The sequence below is a fragment of the Lepidochelys olivacea genome (genome assembly GCF_965140295.1).
Source record: "Lepidochelys olivacea isolate rLepOli2 genome assembly, chromosome: 6".
NCBI lineage: Eukaryota > Metazoa > Chordata > Testudines > Cheloniidae > Lepidochelys > Lepidochelys olivacea.
The window spans coordinates 97,475,361-97,495,018 of record NC_140416.1 but is presented as its reverse complement, the minus strand read 5'-3'; the positions used below and the strand labels follow the sequence as shown (position 1 = coordinate 97,495,018).

The 19,658-nt window shown below is 41.3% G+C and overlaps 1 long non-coding RNA gene across 1 annotated transcript; it reads left to right on the top strand.

The window, feature by feature from the left end:
* Positions 1 to 12,188: 12,188 nt before the first annotated feature.
* LOC311522235 lies at positions 12,189 to 19,242 on the top strand. Its single transcript, XR_014712086.1, has 3 exons — positions 12,189 to 12,612; positions 13,189 to 13,235; positions 17,989 to 19,242. It is a non-coding gene; the product is annotated as an uncharacterized lncRNA (long non-coding RNA).
* The last annotated feature ends 416 nt before the right edge of the window (positions 19,243 to 19,658 follow it).

The following is a 19,658-nucleotide window of genomic DNA, read 5'->3' as shown; positions in this document are numbered from 1 at the left end:
CTCCCAGCCTCTGCCTGTGTGAGAGTGACTGCAGCGGGCAGCCCAGCCCCCATGCTCAGCCCCTCCCCGCCAGGCTCACTCCCCTCCGCCAGCCCAGCTGGCAAGCGGGGCAGGCTTTCCCTCTCCCCAGCAGGCGCCGTGCAGGGACAGCAGCGCACGCTGCCTGCCAGGGGTGCAGCACACGCTCACCAGCGGTTAGGCATGGATTGGCCGGATTTAATTCAGCTATAGAATGATCTCTCACCAGGGCGGCCCCCGGGCAGCTGAGGACCCTGGGGGGTGGCAGGTGCCTTGCTACCCAAACCCTCAATCAGAAGTCCCACAATGGAAGCAGCGGTAAGAGCCACATTCTCGACATATTATACAGGTGGCAGCAAAGACTGAATGGTCAGGAAGGTGAAAGTGTTTTCACAATCCTGGAAAGACTGTGCAGTCCCCTATTTGATGCTCATAGGGGCTCATGTGACACCCATTCAACCCTTTCTTTGTGCCATGCTGTAAACTGGCGCGCTGCTGTTTTATTTATCCCTTTTCCCAATCTCATCAGCCTCCACTGCAATAGTTTAGTGGAGAGGAGGAGGGGCAGGGAGCACACACTTGCCAATGTCTAAATTTTAGCCATTTCCATCTGTTCACCTGTGCTCTGAATCAAAGTGTACTAGGTAGGGAAAGAGCTGCAAAATTGTGTCACCTGTGAAATGCACTAAATAGCACAAAGTGGTATATAAGGGAAAAAATGATTTCCCGCTGGAGACCATACCGTCAAAATCCTCCTTCACAGGCTTTATCCCCTCTCCTTCTCTACAAAATTAAAACCTGGAGAGGATTATAGGATTTAAAAAAAACAAGAAACAAACAGCATTACTTCTGGTTTCAGAGTAACAGCCGTGTTAGTCTGTATCCCCAAAAAGGAGGACTTGTGGCACCATAGAGACTAACAAATGTATTTGAACATAAGCTTTCGTGAGCTACAGCTGACTTCATTGGATGCATTCAGTGGAAAATACAGTGGGGAGCTTTATATACATAGAGAACATGAAACAATGGGTGTTACCATACACACTGTAAGGAGAGTGATCAGGTAAGAAGAAAAGGAGGACTTGTGGCACCTTAGAAACTAACCAATTTATTTGAGCATAAGCTTTCGTGAGCTACAGCTCATTTATGCTCAAATAAATTGGTTAGTCTCTAAGGTGCCACAAGTACTCCTTTTCTTTTTGCAAATACAGACTAACACTGCTGTTACTCTGAAACCTGATCAGGTAAGGTGAGCTATTACCAGCAGAAGAGGGGGGGTTGGGGGGGGCTGGAACCTTTTGTAGTGATAATCAAGGTGGGCCATTTCCAGCAATTGACAAGAACAAATGAGGAACAGTGGGGGAGGGGGGAAAATAAACATGGGGAAATAGTTTTACTTTGTGTAATGACCCATCCACTACCAGTCTCTATTCAAGCCTAAGTTAATTGTACCCAGTTTGCAAATTAATTCCAATTCAGCTGTCTCTCGTTGGAGTCTGTTTTTGAAGTTTTTTTGTTGAAGAATTGCCACTTTTAGGTCTGTAATCGAGTGACCAGAGAGACTGAAGTGTTCTCCGACTGGTTTTTGAATGTTATAATTCTTGATGTCTGATATGTGTCCATTTATTCTTTTACGTAGAGACTGTCCAGTTTGGCCAATGTACATGGCAGAGGGGTATTGCTGGCACATGATAGCATATATCACATTAGTAGATGTGCAGGTGAATGAGCCTCTGATAGTGTGGCTGATGTGATTAGGCCCTATGATGGTGTCCCCTGAATAGATATGTGGACACAGTTGGCAATGGGCTTTGTTGCAAGGATAGGTTTCTGGGTTAGTGGTTCTGTTGTGTAGTGTGTGGTTGCAGGTGAGTATTTGCTTCAGGTTGTGGGGCTGTCTGTAAGCAAGGGGCTGTCTGTCTCCCAAGATCTGTGAGAGTGATGCGTCGTCCTTCAGGATAGGTTGTCTGTCTGCTCTGTCTGCCACTACTCCCCTGTACTCTGTCCAATGTGCAGGAAAAGGGAACTTGGGAAAGGGCTGACTGTCCAGACAGGAATTTACATTTCTCAAGAAAACTTTTTAGGACTATTTGATTAAAAGGAGTCGGATATGCCTGGAGTTTGAAGGAGAAGGTAAAACTGGGGTGCAGGGAGTGGGCATGTCTATGATTGCCTTTTTTCAAAATAGGGTAACCAGATGTCCCGATTTTATAGGGATAGTTCTGATATTTGGGGCTTTTTCTTACATAGGCGCTTATTACTCCTCACCCCGTATCCTGATTTTTCACACTTGCTATCTGGTCACCCTATTTCAAAACCATATTTTTTTTGTCAAGAACCAACTAGATCACAATAAAGTCCTGACCCAGAATCGGATTGTCTACTAATGATTTAGCACTAGGATCCCTTCCCCACAAAGGTCCAATGTACTACAGATGAGAGGCATCACCATACTGTCCATGTCCTGATTCCAAAGTGCATGGCTTCTCTGCACTAGCCCTACATCTATTTTTTGTGGTTTGTTTCCTAATGTGGTATAAAATATCCCTGATAAATATTTTATGTGCATTCGCACCATGTATTCTGTACCTGTATGGAGACTTAAGAGTAGAGATGGGTCTAAATTAGGATGTAGGATGTTGGTTCCATTCACTAAAAGGTACCCTCTGGATTTGAGCTCATTCTCATAGCTCAAGATTTTATATCTGAGGTTTGGGTTTGGGCCCATCTTTTAAAAGGAGAGTGTCAGATACTTCCAATAAGTGTCTCAATTCTGATTTGTTTGTAATATCTTCTTAAAAGCCTTAAAATACAATTTTTCCTTATTGATTTTTGCTTTTCTTTTTGAAAAACCTCATTTGCTTCTAATGTTTTAAATAAAGGCAAAAACAGGTTGTTGTTATTGTTTAACAACACATTTTTGTTATGTAACTATTTATTTGTTAGTTTCTATGGAATGGAACAGTAGATTTGCACACACAACCTTTAGATATTTAAGATCTGGAAGACTTTCCCCAACAGATTCAACAGTAGCTTTTTAATATGTCACATTTTGGTCCCAAAACTTTAGTAACAGTCCTGTAAGATGCAGTATTTGAAATAGTGTCAAAAATCATTTGCAACTAAAGATTTCACAAATAGGGGGTGGTTTTACTTAAGCTGCAGAATATGTTTTTACTACTAATCACAAAAGTTTTATTTCTTGCAGAGGAAAAACATGAACACTGATCTTTTGTTTACAAAGCTAGAGCAACAATTTTAAACTATTATTTTCTTATTCTTCCTATGATACATAGCAGAATCTTCAATTGGCCTGGGCTGCTGGAAAATATTTTGCTTGGATAAGTGAGTCTTGGATATATGAGTCTTGTAGGATGTCTGAAAGAAGAATGTTAATGTACAAATACTGTCCTTATTCAGATAAAGTTCTCATTTATTGGATCAAGAATCATACTCAAACATTGGATTAAGGGATTTGCATGATTATCCTCTGACGTCAAATATTAAGTCCAATCCTGCAGTTTTTGGCCAAAATTTTGACATGTGGGAGCTTGAAATTAATAGCTGCAGGGTATGCTTAGGATCTCTGAAAGTCAGGCTACGTGTGTATTTGCCTAAATATAAATGTAGATGCCTAACTTTAGTCCCATATCTGTAAGTTTCCCTTTTTGTGCACATATGTTCTCCATTGATGTAAAAACTTAGTCCCATTAAAAGTGATGGGAGTGAGGTGTACACATCGATCAGGGAATGTGTGTGGAATATATGGAATTAGACAAAATGAAAATAATCTCAAAGAATATTAATATTATAATGTTTAGTACTTCTGTGAAGAAATTCAGAAATGCTATAGTAAAATACTACTAAAAGCAATACTCACTTGCCAAAGATTAAATAAAAAGACTTGGAGAGGAAGGGTTATTGTATATTTATGTATAAATCATTTCACAAATTTACTTTTTTAAATCTTTACCTTGTTCATGGCTGCTTATACTAAATATGTATGTTATATATACCAGTTTATAATAAAATAGTATTTTAAAAATAAAGTTACATTTGTGTATTTTTAATATAGGTGTCTCATTTTACTTTAGGATGGAACAGCTTCAATTTTAATAATCAAGAGTCAGTTCTGATCTGTAATAGTTTCTGCAAAATTGCATGATTCTGTATTTGAAAATCTTGCAATGTTAATCCTCAAAATAACGTTCTTACTTACTCTAAGCCCTATCATCTGTCTAGTCCTTGCAAATTTGCTTTCACCCGATTGTACAACTATTGTACAACTAAGTCTTGATCCTGTATTTCTTGTGCATCTAAAACTTAGGGCTTGTCTAGACTACCATGCGGGGTTGATCTAAGATATGCAACTTCAGCTACGTGAATAGCATAGCTGAAGTCAACGTACTTAGATCTACTTACCGCGGTGTCTTCACTGCGCTAAGTTGACAGCTGATGCTCTCCCGTCTGCTCTCCTTACACTTCTCTTTTTGGTGGAGTACCGGAGTCGACGAGAGAGCGCTTAGCAGTTGATTTATTGTGTCTATACTTACTCTGAGAGTTTGGGCATGCAAGGAATGCAGGATTATTCCCTAGTTTGACTAACATACAAGAAGGTCAAATGACTTGCCCAAGATCTTACATATAAACTGATCCAACTCCAACTGAAGCCAAAGGGAGTCCTTCCATTGCCTGCAATGGGAGCTGGATTGGGTCAGTAAGTCAGGCAATGTTTGTGTATTTTGTGTATTGTGAATTTAGTACCCCATAGCTATTAGTTTTTTTGCTCTGGACAGTAAGGTAGGCTATGACTGTTATAATGAATAAACTATTTATGACTGGGCGACATTTGCTCTTTTAAATTGTTATTACTACATGATTTAATTATCTAATACTTGTACTGATTAAAAATGTATAATTTGTAATATTAGCAAACTATTACTGTAGCTATACTAGTCAGTGTAACAGACAATTCTGAATCTATACTATCTCCTATTATATTATTTAAAATTGACTTACTATAACAGTAAGATTACAATTTTAGGTCTGCTCCTGTGAAGACTGGTGTGCCTACTTTCTCAGGGACTGGGCCAAGACTGTGGAATGGACTCCCACAGGAACTAAGGACCATCACAAAGCTCAGCACCTTCTGCTCTAAGTTCAAGGCTCCTTTCTTTGATGTTGCCTTCTCTAACATAAGCATCTAGCAAAACGTAGTATATATTATTTTTTAAAATCCAAACCAAAACATTCCACTGCACACACTACTTCCCCTGCGGAGAGGATGGGAGAACAAATATGTGACAGATGTTACTCATGTTGCTTAATTCACTACTGAAAGGCACTCAGATCCTATGGCAATGTGCACGGCATAAAAACCTATATAGAATAGAACTTTAACCATATGAATTGTCCTATTGAAGTCAATGGAATTACTTACATACTCAAAGATAAGCATATGCATTAATGATTGTGGGATTGGGGCCATGCGTTCAAATTCACTCCTGTATTCACTAATGTAAATTCATTAATATCAATTAAGTTGCACTTTTGCACGCTAGGTTTGAATTTGTTCAAGAGAAAACCATTCAGCATCCTTTTAAGTCAACTGGAGTTGTGTGGACATATCTGATAGCATAGCTGGGATCACTACATTCTTAATATTGAATACAGCTCAGAGTTTAAAAGCTAAGAGATCTGGGCACCCAATTCCCATTAAAGTTAAGGAAAAGTAAAAAAAGGAGATTAAACCTAACCCTCTCATATCTCTGATTATTTTCCTGTATTCCCCCACTGTTGCATAGGGAAAAGTATGTGCAATTATAGATCTTCACAAGGAAATAACAGCACAAAATCTTGTATATAGAAACTGATTAAGATTGTTATTATGCCGCTATTTAGTTCCATAAATAATTCTAAAATGAGTGCACATGTGTAAAACTGATTAGTCAATTGCTTGAAACTGTATTATTTTTTAATTTAAATTATTGTATGTTTGTGTGTATTGCTATGTAAATTGACCTCATTGAGGACTAACTACTTAGAAAGTTTCATCTTGTAAATCTCAGGCATTTTTGATTTACTGTTTATGCTAATGGGGCTGAAAGACCCTAATCTAACAAAGATATGTATGTGGCAGTTATGGAAATATTCACATGCACACAGCTAAGTGCATGTATACGTTGTCACAGGTTTAGGGTTACAGTCTTTTTTAATAGAAATATTTTTTCATTCTTCTACAGTTAAATGGGGTGAACAGATTTTGCTCTAACTTGAAAAAAACCCCTCACTTTATGGCTGGGATCACATATGGAAAATTCCAGATGATAGGAAGAATTTTCCAGAAAGTTATGAGCATGTGAAAACAAGGGCTTATAAGGCAAGAGTCAGCCTTCACAACCATCAAAAACTAATTCATGCTACAAACAAATGAGTCTGCTATTGAATCATATTTCTTTAAATGCTGATATACATTTTTCTTCTTGGTGGTGAGACTAGACACCAAATAATATAAATTATATTTCAGAAACCAAACACAGAGGTGGGCAGAATTTGTATCTTGTTATTAACTATGTATCTCACATTTCCATAGGTAACACTATTAAACACACTTGGTATTTCAGGCTATTTACTGTTGGTTTACATTCATTCAAATCAGATTCTCTGAGAACCATTATAAGTAATAAACCTGTCAAAAGAAATTAAGTGTTTTACCACAGACTATTTAAAAATATTTTACATAAAAAGATGCATGAGACAGCATTCACTCCAACTACTGAAAATTTTAGTTTTTAACTTTTGTAACTATGAACCACACAAAATTATAGCATATGGATACCATATAATAAACAACCAAAAAACAGATTGTCAAATTGCATTTTGAGGATGGTTTTGTATCATCTCCTCTCTCGAGAACACATCAGAAACTTTAGTGAGCCAGCAAACTGGTTTACTTTGTACTTTCAAATTTCTGTGCGGTAACCAATTTATAAAAGCTGAACCATTGTAGCTGTTAGCAAGACATTTTAAACAATTTGTAATTTAAAATAATCTAATACACAATGACAAACAAATAATGTTTCAGAATTTAAAGTCCTAAAAACAAGTTGCAGAGAAAGAGTAATTAGTTTTACTCAGTTCTTTCTTACTCATTTTTGTTTTCATCAATCAACACTGAAATAAGAAAAAAATTCAAAGTTAACTGAGATTATTTTTTTTAACCATGGAAATCCTTAAAAGTTATTTTTTTGCATTGTTTTTGCAACCCACTTTTCACACAAGTGATCCTTATTCATCTGAGTATTTCCATCCGGCCAAATTGGGAGATATAGTCCCACTTGAATTTAATGATAAGTTCTGCTGAAAAAATAGATGCTATAGCTCTCACTGACTTTAGTGGGGCTAATGGCACGTGTAAGGAATAGGCACATGAGTGAAAGGCCCCAATATCATACAAACATAAATGAAAAAGCCTTTTCATATTGTGCTTGTTTGTGATGCTTTGATAGCAATTCAGAACTCAATGAATAGAAATGACATGGAGGTGAACAACACAGGCATCAGAGTGGTAGCCATGTTAGTCTGTATCAGTAAAAAGAACGAGGAGTACTTGTGGCACTTAGAGACTAACAAATGTATTTGGGCATAAGCTTTCATGGGCTAAAACTCACTTAATCAGATGCATAGGATCACAGGCATAGATCCTATGCATAGATCACAGGCATAGGAAATCCACAGATATTGATCCCAGTGGCCAGACCTGTTGCTCTCCTCGACTTGTATCCCAATTCTATAGTAACTCTGAGTTCTATTATTTTCTGAAAAGTAGAGAGGAAGGGCTAACATAAACATAGAAGCTAAGAAACATAAGAGAACATCTAACAACATGGCATATACATTTCAATCAATACCACTTTTAAATTAGAAGTGTAATCTCTAGGGCAGCAAATCCTCAGCTAGTGTGAATTGTCACAGCTTCCTTCGTTTAAATCAATAGAGCTATGACAATTCACACCAGCTGAGGATCTATCCCTCTGTTTCTAACAAATAAGGTGTCTCTATCACAATTTGCACAAAACCACATCAATAGGCTGTGGGGTGGGGCCAGGAATGAGGAATTCAGGGTGTGGGAGGGGGTCAGGGCTCTGGGCTGGGGGTGCAGGCTCTGGGGTGGGGCCTGGGATGAGGGGTTTGGGGTACAGGAAGGGGCTCTGGGTTTGAGGGGGCTCAGGGCTGGGGCAGAGGATTGGGGTGCAGGGTTGGGGCATGGGCTTACCTCGGACAGCTCCTGGTCAGCAGTGCAGCAGGGATGCTAAGGCAGGCTTCCTGCCTGTTCTGGCACCGCAGACCACACTGCGCCCCAGAAGCGGCCAGCAGCAGGTCCGGCTCCTAGGCGAAGCGCAACCAGCTCTACGTGGCTCTCACCGGCAGGCACCACCCCCCAGCTCCCATTGGCTGGTGCTTTGAGCGGGGGCAGCACATGGAGCCCTGTGGTCCCCCCACCTAGGAGCCGGACCTGCTGCTGGCCACTTCTGGGGTGCAGCGTGGTGTCAGAACAGGTAGGGACTAGCCTGCCTTAGCAAGGCAGCACTGCCAACAGGACTTTTAATGGCCCGGTTGGCAGTGCTGACCAGAGTCGCCGCAACCCAGTGCCTTACATTCCACGACGACCTGCAGTTTGAAAACCACTGTTCTAGACAACTGATCTACTGTACCTCACTTATTCTGTTGTACTAAGTGCATGAAGAAAGTTATGCAATCATACCACTTCTCTGGGCAGCCACTTTATGGTATCTGGCCCCACAAAAAGTTACAAGCAAGTCATGCAGGAAAAGTCTGACCAAACCCTAAATTTTCTAGCAACCTGCCAGCGAAACATCTAACTCTATCAGATTGGGAAACTGTCAAAAAATACTCTGCTCTCCCTCAGTGCCACCAGCCTGTCTCTCCCTTGCCTATCTGAGATGGCAGCATCTCGGAATCATAGCACTTTAATCTTCTGAGACTTGAGGCTTTTTAGTAGAAAGGACTAAACTGGATATGACAGGAACCCCTGAAGCCTCCTAAAACCTAGTTTTAAACTCCCTATTTAAATAGTTCCTTTGTCCACCTTGGAGTCCAGTAGCTGGTTTTCTAATTGCTTGGAACCAAAAGTACTCATCCTTGAGAATTGTAGTTTGTGCACTGTCCATTCTCTTATAATAATTGTGACCCTCAGGACGTACGGTCCTTCCCATACTTAAGGACCTCCGATCACTGCTGCGGCTCTAGAGGTTGTGTACAGAAAGAGAAACTCCCGTCCTTTCTGGGAACAGGAAAAACAGAGCTGGCCCAGTTTGGCTGATTTTCCCAAATTCTTTGTGTGGGTGTTGCTGTCAATAGCTATTGTATCTCTATCTAAATCTCTATCCTGCTATCTTTATTCTGAGACTGACAAAATCTCAGCCTCTCTGGACTGAGGAAATGCCTAAAATTCAACTATGATCCAGGCATCTCACGCACTTGCAAACAGTGTGACCATCCCCTCCACAGGGCTATTTTCTTGTTATTTCTGTTGTGGCAGAAGTGAGCAATATGCTTAGGAGGCATTTATTTTCAGTAAATTTATGGCTAGTTTCTGGACTTGAGGTTAGCAGTGATAGTATTGCAGAGCACAAGCATAACACGAAGGTGCATTGCATCAAGACTGGGATTTGTATGCATTAGAGATAAATCTGATTAGTTTAGTTTGGTTAGTCTTCCGGTTTAGTCTTGGGTTTGCCTGTACTGCGATAAATTTTCCAGTCACGGAGAATCAGGTCACGCTCTTTTTTTCACTACTCTGGGCCTAACTCAGTACTTCAGATCATTTCATTTTGGCATCCACTCTGCTTCTGCTCTCTTGCCTTCTCTGTAAACTATTTTAGGTGCAGTTAGGGTACCAATCTCCTTAATGGAAACACAGGTTAACAAAAATTCAACATTGAATAAGCAAAAATGTAAAGGACTTGAAATGCACTCTTTTTTTTATTGTGGGGTTAAGCCTTTTAAACATGAATACTTTCCCTCTCTTCCTTCTTCTCTTTTTCTTCAATCTGTATCTTTTTGCTCTCTCTCATCTTCAGATACATAGTAATGCAGATACACAGGTTTTGCAAAAAGTGGGGTTTTGCACTAAACTCTCTACAGGGTTCATTATGGTAATCTAGTTTGACCTCCTGCATAACACAGGCTGTAGAACTTTATCATGGGAGTCTCGTATCAATCCCATAATTTCTGCTGGAGCTAAAAAATATCTTTTAGAACTACAACCAATCTGGGCATGACTTAGACTCAGGCTGATCCCTCCCTTCAGTTGCTCAAGAAGCTAAGAGCATGGCTACACTTGCAGATGTAGAGCGCTTTAAGTTAAACCAGCTTTCATAGAGCGTAGTAGGGAAAGCGCTACAATCTGTCCACACTAATAGCTACAAGCGCATTGGTGTGGCCACATCTGCGGCACTTGCAGCGGCATTGGGAGCGGTGCATTATGGGCAGCTATCCCAGCATGCAAGTGGCTGCAACGTGCTTTTCAAATGGGGGCGTGGGGTGGAGTGTGACAGGGAGTGTGTTGTGTGTATGTGGGGTAGAGAGAGTGGGGTTTTGGGGGGCTGAGAGCATGTCAGCATGCTGTCTTATAAGTTTAGACAGCAGCAGACTGCCCTCGCGCCCCCCCCCCCACCTCTCTCTCTCCCACACAGCATTCTACACTAATGGTTGCTTTGTCTCAGAGCAGATAAGCAGCTGGCTGTCAGAAACGGAGCTTTCAAAGGGCATTTCTGCATTCCTACAGCCGATTCCAAACAATGACAAGAATGGCCACTTGACTTAAGGGGATTATGGGATGTTTCCAGAGGCTGCATCAGAGAGCAGTAAAGCAACACCTCGTTCACACTTGCCAGTGTGGATGGGTAGTGAGCTAGTGCACCCAGGCTCCTTTGTTGCGTTGTAACTCGCAAGTGTAGCCAAGCCTTTAGACTCAGCACTGACTGAATGCCTTACTACCTAGTATTATAAATACTTCTCACCATCCCCAATGGAGGTACAGTTAGCATTAGAAATGCACTGAAGACAACCAACAGCTCCAAATTTTGTTACAAACAAATGGAATTGTGTGGCTGGGCAGTAACGGAGATGGAACTTCTCCAACATCCCTTTAAACTCTGCTTGCATCAAGATTTTCAGGGGCAAATCTCAGACTCTCATGTCTCCATAGTGGGGCACCCATTACTTTACAGTGGCAACGTGAGCTGACCTCAAGAAGCACATTTATCTTTATTCCCCAAAATTGCATTTAAGCTTGGCAAAGTTTCTGTGTGAGATTAAAAGGGAAGCAGCTTTGTAAAGAAACAGAGACTCGGCGTCCAATCAGCAAACAAGGAGGCTACAAACTGTTGGAAGTGGATTTACATGGGGGTGTGCGTGTAGGGATTGAGTTAACATCAGAAAGGGCAGGCTATAGGATTTCTATTTTTGCAAGGGGGTTTCTTTATGGCTGCTGTTGGAGTTGCAGAAATGAGCGGCATACAGAGACTTTGCCCCCAAGCACTGAAACATGCGTGCTGATCATTGCCTGCAGCTGTTTTAAATGCAGCCAACTCCCACAAAGCTGAGAGGACGGAAGCAAGTGCACCCTCAGCTGCAATGGTCTCAAAGCCAGACCTGACAACGTGCCTGGTACCGGGCAGAAGCGATCCGCTCGCACGTGAATTAATTGAAGGCAGGGATTATATCCTCCAGCGGAGGGTTACCAACCTCTCGTGCTCTGCCACAACGCATAACGTAACTGAAAGCTGCTGATGCGTCTGCGGGGAGCATTTTGTCAAGGGCTCTCCGATTGGCCGAAGGGACCCTGCAATGGTTTTTCGGAAAGAGCCGAGCCTCCTGATTGGTTGCGTTGCACCTGCAATGCGTCAAGTAATGATGCCCGAAAGTAAGGGTGCTGGGGCTTGGCTTTCCTGTGAATGGCTGTCGCGCAGCGGCGGGGGAGTGGCGCCTTTCAGACGCGGGAGCTGGCTGCAGAGCGGCTCGCGAGGGGGCAGAAGCTGGGCGCGCGCCTTTGGGGGGAGGATGCGCGTGCAGATCCAGCAAGCTCTGATACTTGCAGCGGTGGCAGGGACTGGGCTCAGGCGAAGTATCAGGTGTGGCCGGAGGGAGCTTTTCTCCTTCCAGACCCAATCCTCCCCCACCTTTAAAAAAACAAAAAACAAAAAACCTCAGCTTCTGCTTTAGAAAGCAGCCAAAAGACAGGAACAGCCTGTCGTCTGAGCGCGCCCCTGTCCAAACACACAGAGCTCCAAGAGCTGCAAACTGGGGGGATAGCTCAGTGGTTTGAGCATTGGCCTGCTAAATCTAGGGTTGTGAGTTCAATCCTTTGAGGGGGCCATTTGGGGCAAAAATTGGGGATTGGTCCTGCTTCAAGCAGGGGGTTGGACTAGATGACCTCCTGAGGTCCCTTCTAATCCTGATATTCTATGTGTATGTCTGGGCGTTAAAATCTCTCTTACTCCCCTGCTGCTGTGGGTGCAAGAAGCATTTACTGGAGGGGTTTTCAGACTGTGGCAATGGGAACGACAGGTGAGGATCTGTACACTGAAGTCAAAAGATGTACAGCCTTGTGACTATCCTATTGAAACACTGCAAAAACCTTCATCGCAAGGAGATGCTTTGGCAAAATTAGAGCCAAATTGAAACTCTCTGCAAACAAATGAGAACTTGTCATATGGTTATTTAAGACACCTAACAGCATCCAAAAATCTCAAACTCGTTGGCCCTGGCTAGAGATCATAGCTGTATATTGCCTAATAAGCTACAAGATAAGGCTGCTAACCTGTGACAGTTTGACATTAAGAAAAAAAGAAAGAGGAGCTAGTTTTTTAAATCATGTAATCCTAGTCTAATACAAATGTTTAATTAAAACACACATGCTGCAAAATATTCTTTATTATTAGAGGAAGATGCTTTTAAAAACTGGCTTAATATTGATCCAAAATGATTGAATTTCTCATCAAATAAGCAACAATTTGTTGGCATGTCTGCAAAAGCTAGCTACAGGAAAGAATCTAAACATGGGGGTAGTTTACAGAGGCTTATTATTTTATTGAAAGACTTAAGTAATTTTTGTTATTTGAGGCTTTTTTATTGCCCTTTCAGAATCCTGTTGTGGAAGGGTGAGTCAGCAACAAGTCTGTGAACACAAGGTAGGAAGTTGTATTTTAAATGAGGCTTCACTACTAATACATTAGTAAAAGCATGTTTGCATATGAAGAATCCTACTGCGTCAATTGCAACATTGAATAGGAACATGGGTCCTGACCGCCCAGTTCCTTGACTTAGTGGGAGTTTTGCCTAAGTACAGAATGCAAGGCTCGTGTTCTGCTGCAAGCATTTTAAGGTTAAATAATTTTGAATTTTTTTATTCCTTTTGCTCACTATGAAATGAATGTATTTTTATTTTAAAATTGTCATGATTTCCTTTTCACAGCTTTGCTGCTATGAACACTTTTTACTGTATTTTTTCCCCAGAAGAATTGTCTCTAAAATTTTCAAGAATCTAAGCACATTGTAGCTTCCAGCCAACTGGAACAAATAGAATGAAACCTTTATTGGAAAATGATATGCCTGTGCAATTATAATTATAATATTTGTGGGTGAAGCAAGGTTTGCTAAAATAAAACATAAAAGCAAGATTATGAGCTCATTCCTTTTCTCACTTGGCCTTTTTGAGTATGAGAGCATCGCTTGGCAATATCATATCTGAAAAACTTGGGTCTAAAACAACTATAGGGTCTTCAGCAAAGGAATCTAAGGGTATAAAATAATAGGGAACCTTGTTTCTAAGTGATCTCTTTCTTTGAGAACAACTGTGTACTAGTAATTATTTGTACTAGAAATTATTCATTTTAATAAAAATGTAATTATGCTGAATTCAATACAATGACTAAAGTATGAGTGTCAGACTGAATCTGAAAAGGTATTTATAAATTAACATTTTACTGAGGAAATAAGCATGTACATTTTAGGGTTTAAAATTATTTGTTGCTGCGGTCTCGAATACATTTAGATAAATTTTACATAACAAGAAATATTTGTTTGAAAGGAAAACACTAATGCTCTGAAGATGGAAAAAAATGATGGGTGTTGTTTTGTGATAATATATGTAAAGCAAGAGCTAGTTTACTTGGTTGTTGAAGATGAGTAAGTACAAATAATTGTAAATTATTCCTATATTAAAAATAGGTCACTGATTTAGTTAAACCCACCAGTGTTAGTTATATAGCTCAGTTTTGGATTATCTTATCAAATAATAATGTACTCTGTGATTCTGCTCCAAAAGCCGTAGTAACCATAGAAAACACCATGGATTGTAAATAATGGACTCTTATTTGCATCCTTTCTATATTTCCAAGTGTGTCATTGTAAAAAATATTCTGATTTGAAGGAAAGTTTTTCCTACGTCTGGTGTTATTAGCCACTGCATATAACATGTAGCATCTGTTTTAAAACAACCAATGTATGTTCACTGCAATGGTTATCACACTGAAAACTAATATATACAGGTCTGCCATCTTATGGACTGTGAATGGTACTACCAAAACATTGGGTACAGCATTATTTTATTAGGATCAGGAGAATACTTGTTTACAGTTTTTTCCTTTCAGATGCGTTCTTTCTACTGGAAGTTGTCCCAGCATTTTGACCAATTATTTTTATCTGCTTTTTCATAGCGATTGTACATATATCTATATATAATCACTATGAGATTTTTGTGCATGCCCACACACGCCCCCCTCCCAAACTAATTCACTACATAAGAACATTATTAAAGTTAAAGACAAGCACTCAAAAGTTAGGAAATGCTAGAATTAAGGGTGCCTGTGCAACCTTAATTTGGTCCCCTTTTGCATGTGTGTTGTGAGAGAGTCTTTAATTACATGCTTACAGACAAATTTTTTTCACAGGATCCCTATCTTATTCATTGCACAGGATGGACAGTACCTATGTAATTAGAGGTTATTCCGTGTTTTGTTTTCTCCTTACTGTTCAATGTGTGGGCCCATGCCTTATTTACTGCACTCTATTCAAACCCTGTTCTGAAGACAGAATTATTAATTTTCTCATGGGCTTTTCTGTGGTGCTCCCCTTCAGTAGACAGAGTGATTTACAAACATAAATTAATTAATCTTCATGACACCCCTGTGAGGTGAGTGGGGGGTATTATTTCCATTTTACAGATAGGGAACCAAGTTACAGATGGATGAAGGTAAAAAGTTTTCACTAATTTTTGTTGGCCAACTTGAGACACCTAGAACCTGACTTTTTCAGAGTGCTTAGCATTATGTAGCACTTCCTGTGTTCAAAGCACAGCTTTCACTGATGTCCGTTGCAGCTGTGAGTACTCAGAACATCTGCAGATCAGACCCCAGGGTATCCTGTTAGCACCCAGAAAATTAGGAACACACAGTGACCACCTGTGAAAAAGTGTGGTTTATATGACTTGAGTAGCATCACAGAGGAACTCTGCCCCAGATTTGTAAAGGGATTTAGGTGCCTAACCAGGCAGATAAGTGTCCAAATCTACCATGTAGGCACCCCTGACATTTAAAAAGTCATAGCTCAGGTACAGCTTAACCTTTCTAGGCACGTAACTTTCCTCTGGTCAGCATTTTCAAAGCAACTAAGCATTCCTGCCACCCCACTGCTGACGAGCTGTGCAGAGCCCTAGTTTAAACTGGAGGCCCCAAAGCAGGATTCTCAAATGAGGCAGGGGAATGTCTGTCTCACCAATGGGGCCCGATCCCATAGACATGCCCTAAGGGAGGTGCCTAGCTCTGGCTCATCAGCCAGGTGTACCAGATAGATACCTAAGCCCCTTTCCTCCTGTAGGCCTAGTTTGACATGAGTAATTGGACATGGGTGAGGCCTTATATTTTGGGAGTCAGGATTAGGGAGGTAAATGGATCAGCAGGCGGGAAACAGAAGTCTGTACTAGCTAAATAAGAGAACATCCAGGGAACTATTTACAATGGACAAGATAACTGGATAAAATAAGCCTGGAATGCAAGATGAGGCAAAGAGTAAGTCGTGCATGGATAGAGTATGCTGTACACAGGTTGGTTTTTACAAAGTGACCAAGCCAATCCCAAAATGTGTGATGCAATGGAATGTGTAAATGTATATAAAGGAAGAGTTTTCATGCTGTGATGCTCTAGCATGTTTCTACTGAGGATGTGCAAACTGATCTTTTTTCAGTTTACAACTTGGCCAGTGGATTTTCACAGAGATGGCAAAAGGCACATCCTTGATAAAAAGCCACGTCTGTGCCTAATTTTAAGTCTTTGCTCCAAAGCCCAGCGGTATTTGAGCTCAGAGAAAAGGTTGCAAGATTATTTTAACATGGATAAAACAACATATTTTTCCATAATCTCATTCTTGGAAATGGCTGATCTGTTTTAGCTGATTTTTTTTTTTTTTAAATCAGCTTGAGGCAGACACCTGGCATAGAAAATTTCAGCCTGAATGGTTAAAATTTGGCAAAGTTATAAGAAAGGCCCTGTGTAAATCAGGATTTACTGGCTGGGCTCTTGGAGGAAGGAGGTGTGAGTGTCTGGGCTGGAGGGGCATGACTGGGCTCTGGGGGAGAAGTGGTGTGGGTGCACAGAAATTGTGAAAATACCCCAATACTGAGATTTTTTTTTTTAGTATTCTTAAAGAAAAAAAGTGTGAAATACTTTATATTTTATTACAAAAAATCACTTTGGCAAACTGTAATGCTCAGTTGTAACGTGTCTGTGTACTGTTCTTCTGCATGTGCAACACAGAGTGCTGTGTAATACTTTATTGCTGGGGGAATTCTGTGTCACTGTGCAATACAGAATTTTGCAGAAATGAATGTTGGGCATGCAGAATCCAATTTCTGTGGGGCAGGGGAGAAAGGTACTGCAGAGATGTTGGCTGCCACTAGGGGGTCACTTGACCTGGCACAGCCCAGCTCACAAATAGAAGACAAGGCCTGGGGGAGGGTTCCCAGCCGCTGCAGTTCCTAGCATACCCTGAAGGAAGGAGGCGGCTGCATGCAGGAAACTCCATGCAAGCCCAGGACCCAGCATCATGCTGTTTGCCCCCAGAGATCCAGAGGGAGATAGTCTGTGAGTGTCTGGGCTGAGCGGACCCCACAGCTGGGCTCAAGGGGGAAAGGGATGTGAGAGTCTGGGCCGTGGGGGCATGGCTGGGCTCTGGGGGAGAAGGGGTTGTGAGTGTCTGGCCCCCCACCTGGGCTGTGGGGGGAGAGGAGGCAGAGAACCAGGAACTGAGTCGTCATAGGGGTTTCTTTAACTCTCTACTCCTGGGGGAAAATTTGTGTGTGTCTCTATTGTTACAGACATACTTGCTGATAGGTATTTTGAAATAAATTACCAAAATAATTGAAACTGGCATGATTATGTATCTATGCAAATGAAGAAGTGGGTTTTTTACCCACAAAAGCTTATTCCCAAATAAATCTGTTAGTCTTTAAGGTGTCACCAGACTCCTCATTGTTTTTGTGGATACAGACTAACACGGCTACCCCTCTGATACATGATTATATAGTGTTATTTTGACCAATAAAATTTGCAGAATTTTAAAATGTGTGCAGAATTTTTAATTTTTGGCGCAGAATTCCCCCAGGAGTAGTAATAAATCAATCTAATTGCAGTCTAGGTGGGAAACACTGAAAGGAAGCCCAGTCCCACGCCCCCCCGAAGGCTGCCATGTTGGATCAACTCAGACTTTCCCCAGAGGTGTACTAGAGGAAGTTCCATGAGGAAGTGTTCCCAAAAGGGGACTGTCCACAGGCTGTTGCTTAATGGCTCTGTGATTTAGCCACTCACTGGCTGACCCTGGAAACCAAGACGATGGGTGACCTCACGGGTAGTATTATTTTAGAACAATATTTAAAAATTCTTCCCACAGTGGTAAGACCTGACTGTCGCTTCTACCCAGCAACCATTTCAGAGACCATAGAGACAATGAAGAGGTTTTTGGAAGCAGAGGTCTGGAGCATTGGGACGATTTCCCCTCCATGAGGTTCACTGGACCCAGACTGTGTTTTGGAGCTCCCAGAACAAGGAGGTGCCTGTGGTTCTGGGCCCCTTGGAGGGACAGAACCCCTACATCCCTGTGGATCTCCAGGGCCCAGTGCTCTAAGTTTCCAGGCCTCAAGGGGGCCTTCATCGACCATTCAAGAGGGCTTAGTCTTACATTATTATTATGAGCAACTGAGACACATGCAGCGAGAATGCCATGTGTTGGAGCGTGATTATCTTAGGTGTCACTTTGTCCAATAGGATAAGACCTTATGGCGACCTTTTTTAGCGGGTTTGAGAACCTTCTTGGTTCCCACCAAGATAAGACCACACTGGGCAGAAATGTTAATGGACTCTGGCTGTGGCCAAACAGTCATACGCTAAGACTTGCTCCAACTCAAAGTCCTTGAACCCAATCAAACAATCCAAATTGCCTGCATACGTGGTATGACATTATCTGATAAAAATATGACCATATAGATCATTGTTGCAAATGCTGTTATATATTTGCAACAAATCTTGTACAAAATATGGAATGTAAGATGTCTATGAAAAGGTTATGATTTGCTGGTTATGATTATGCTATCTGTATGCATGTATCTTTTGCATTTGAAGTTATGAATATTGGCTCTATACCTGGATTTCAAATGTTTGCTCCTGGGGTAATGCCCACAAGGTACTTAGCCAGCACATCTTGGAGGGACTATTCAAATTGAGTGGCCCATCAAAAGGACACTTAACTCACAATGGACCATGGGGACGCCTATCTACAGATAATGGTCTTTCCTGCTGTGACTAAGCAGAAATATGCATGGACATGTGACTTGCCCATATGATTCCAAACCCCATCTTGTCACCTGTGATTTTCCACTGGCTGTGCTGAGAGCTTTGTTTGGAAACAATGGGTTTCCCTCCACATGGCAGAAGCTACAAAAGGCCCTGGAAACATCTCCATTTTGCCTCTTTCCTGCTCAAACCTCTGGACTTTATACTAACAGGAGCATTCTAGCCAAGGGACTGAGGTCCTTCCAATGACTTGGAAGCAACCAGACTTATTAAGCCAGCAGTTTATTCCATCACTGCTACAAGCCTGAACCAAGAACTTTGCAATTACTGTATGTATTTGATTCCTTTAACCAATTTTAACTCACTTTTCTTTCTTTTTATGAATAAACCTTTAGATTTTAGGTACTAAAGGATTGGCAACAGTGTGATTTTTGGGTAACATCTGAGTATATATTGCCTTGGGTGTGTGGCTGGTCCTTTGGGGTCAGAAGAACCTTTTATTTGATGAGGCTGGCTGTAAAGAACCACTCATCTTTAAATCCAGTGTTTTCTGGGGTGTTAGAAGAACTGGAATACCTAAGGAAACTGCTTTTATAACTTCTTGTTAGCCAGTGTGGTGAGATAAAAGTTTACTTTTGTTGCTGGTTTGGTATATCTTATGGAGGAACAATATATAGGGAAGAAGTAGATTTTTGTCTGTCCTTCCCAGGCTGCCAGAAGGTAGTCCCTAAGGGATGAGGCTGCGTTCCCTTAATTCCCCCCCCCCATAAC